Source organism: Empidonax traillii, unplaced genomic scaffold, assembly GCF_003031625.1.
Source record: "Empidonax traillii isolate 1590-97213 ecotype Southwest subspecies unplaced genomic scaffold, ASM303162v1 scaffold626:size867168, whole genome shotgun sequence".
Lineage (NCBI taxonomy): Eukaryota > Metazoa > Chordata > Aves > Passeriformes > Tyrannidae > Empidonax > Empidonax traillii.
This window is the reverse complement of record NW_020955819.1, coordinates 500,688-503,712: the sequence shown is the minus strand read 5'-3', so window position 1 is coordinate 503,712 and position 3,025 is coordinate 500,688. Positions and strand designations below refer to the sequence as shown.

The following is a 3,025-nucleotide window of genomic DNA, read 5'->3' as shown; positions in this document are numbered from 1 at the left end:
CTGTCCAAGCCATGGGCTGCCAGCTTTTCCAGGAGTATATTATGGGAGACAGTGTCAAAGGCTTTGCTGAAGTCCAGATAGACACATCCACAGCCTTTCCCTCATCCACCAGGTGGGTCACCTGATCATAAAAGGAGATCAGGTTGGTCAGACAGGACCTGCCCTTCCTAAACCCATGCTGGCCGGGTCTGATCCCTTATCCATCCTGTGTGTTTTGTGTGATTGCAGAAGGCCAAGTCTGTTTTCCTTGATATGGCACTTTCTTGTCTCGCCTGATCCAAATTCTGTCTTTCGTGCATCTTCTTCACCCTCTCGGCATACGTAGTTCTTTCTATATGCTCTAAACTACTAATAAGTTTGTTTACAACAGGTTACTTACAGACTGTAAGTCGTTATCAAGAAGGAAAACTATTTTTACAGACATTAAAAATGAAAATTATGCTCTTGACATCTTTAGAAACTAAGCCTTCTGTATATGAGGTCTCATTTCTTGCAGGGAAATTTCAGGATCATTGCTAAATGTTACACTACTCTCCAGTTCCAACCTCCAGGCTTCAAAATCCTTTAGCAATCTCTCCAGACAAGACAGGACTGCTGTCATGCTGAAGCCTGGAGTGAAGGAGGAGCAGCAGTGCTATACTGGAGGTAGCCCTGTAGGACTCTGCAGCAGTGGGAAGCTGCCTCTGGTGTCCAGGGCCAGAAGAGCAGCAGCAATCAGCTACTTGCCAGTGGTCACCAAAAAGCTCTTGATGACAGAAGGCCACAGCTTGCTGGTCTCTGGCTTTGCACTGTAACTGTCACTGTGGATGGAAGGAACAACCTTCATGTTGGGCATGAAGACATTAATTCATTTTCCTATCATGTCAGGGCTAGGTATGAGGGTGTAATCTGTATATTTACATGAATTCTTAAGGCAATTATGTCCTGAATATTTGTAAGCAATGGCTCTGGCAGGCCTAAAGAAGATCTCCGTTTCCTCTGCCTTGTACATTTTGGGGAATGCTGGTGTGACTGGTAAATGAAGAACCCAATAAATGAAAAAAACAAAATAACTTGCTTCCAAACTTCTAGCAAATTCATGGCGATTGCAGGCACAGATTCAACAGTAGCATCCCACTGCACTAAAGGCAGACAGGGCTCTCTGCTTGTGGGGTCCTCTGGTATTTGGGGCCATATCTGCACTATCCTGCTTTTTTAAAGCTGCAAATGCTGTTAGGCTGATACCTGTGAATGTGAGCTTTTGTTAAGAAGGAAAATAGTAATTTAAAGGCAAGTATTCAGTGTGATAACAAGAAGTTCGAAAATGAAAACCCTTATGTCCTCAAATCATGAGGAAGCAAAGGCAATATTTAAATCTTCTTTATTTAAATCTAGAATTTGAAATCCAACTTTTGGTGGATGCCCAGCAATGGTCTCGGTTTCACTCAGTTGTTTGGCTTTCCCTGCTTGTGTCCTGCCACTGGAGCACAACAGTGTCCAATTTTGTTTCTCTTACCAGTGATGCTGACACAAGAGGGTTTGCCACCATGAGGCTTATGTTTACACTGGCTGTACCACGGCCCATTTTTGTGGTTCTTTCCCTCCTTCTTGCCAAATACTTAGGTTTCCACTGCCAGAAATAAGAATATGGGGTGAGTGAAGGGTTATGGGGTGAGCCAAAAGCACAGATGGGGGGTGTGATGACAAAGGGAGTAGAACTGGGAAGTGTCAGGGGGAAATAGAGAAGAAGAGGAAGCTGAGACATCAGGAATTCATGTAAGACTCAAATGCTGTGTGTCACTGAACCTCCAGCACTTCCATGACAGAGTTCTAAACAGCATTATTTTTGTCTGGTTACTATAAACCAATAAACAGGAAATGTGTTATCGTAATAAACAAAGGACAGGAAAAAGGAAACGCCACTAATCAAACAGGAACATGGCCTGGGAACACAAAAAAGAACAAACAAGGGTTATGTTTTGCCCCATTCTCACTCAGGATTGAGAATGATAACGAGTATGACAAAGGATGGGACTAAAAAGAGGCAGTTGTGGCAGGACAGAAATGAAGATCAGCGCTCTCAGAGACATTTTGGGCCTTGCTTACTTGTAGAAAAAACAATGGGAGCTCTTGGTGCAAACTCAAACTGCTGTTCCACCTCTTCCACTGAGAGTTTTACAAGCTTGTCTGTGTGTGAAACTGTAACTGCCTCACCTCAGATCTGTCTCTTGTCTTTTGCACGTTTGCATCAACAGAGTGAAGCTATTTGACACGAAAACATGGACAAAACTCAGCAGTCACCATAGATAGGCTGTGGTTGTGCTGGATGGAAAGTAAAAAAATAATTTCTTTCACTTTTATATACATACATTATATATATATATATATATATATATATATATATATATATATATATATATATATATGTGCATTTGTTTGTGCAGGAACATCCTATTTCCAGCATTTCTAGGGTTTACTTCAGGGCTAGGGAGTATCCTTTAATGTATTCTTTGCCCTTTTTTCAAATGTTTGTTCTGTGTTTTAGCCACAAAAACCTCTTTAGAAAACAGATTGTTTCTGTAGAGCAACTTCAGTCAAAAATAAGTCCAAGTGTTCTTCTAGATGTTTTTTTATGAGGTTCATCCTGAAAACAAACCTACTTTCTTGGAAATATTCTGTTACAAATTGGATTGGTATCTGATTCACTTAATAATTCCATGGCTTTATGTTGCACCTAAAACACAAAGGTGAATAATGAAGAATCATTTGGATTTCCTTTCTACAAACAGAATATTCATAAATAAAATGCTCAAAGGAGAAAATGAGCTTCCAGTGGGTAAAAACTAGCAGTATTTGAAACACATGATTGTTATTCATTAATGACCTAGATAATGAGGCTACTGCACCGTAAGCAAGTTTGCAGAGAGTACAATACCAACAGGAGTGATTGATGCACCAGCTGGTTTTGGTGCCATTCTGGGACGCCTTGACATGTTGAAGAAATGAGCCAACAGGAAACCTACGAAGATCAAAAAAGGGAATTGCA

The 3,025-nt window shown here is 40.9% G+C and overlaps 1 long non-coding RNA gene across 1 annotated transcript in view; it reads left to right on the top strand.

Moving 5' to 3' along the window:
- Window positions 1-3,025, top strand: part of LOC114065180 — a 21,887-nt gene that overhangs the window by 11,663 nt on the left and 7,199 nt on the right. The window contains exon 2 of the long non-coding RNA XR_003572886.1: window positions 135-142. This is a non-coding gene — a long non-coding RNA (uncharacterized LOC114065180). The remainder of the gene's footprint in view (window positions 1-134; window positions 143-3,025) is intronic.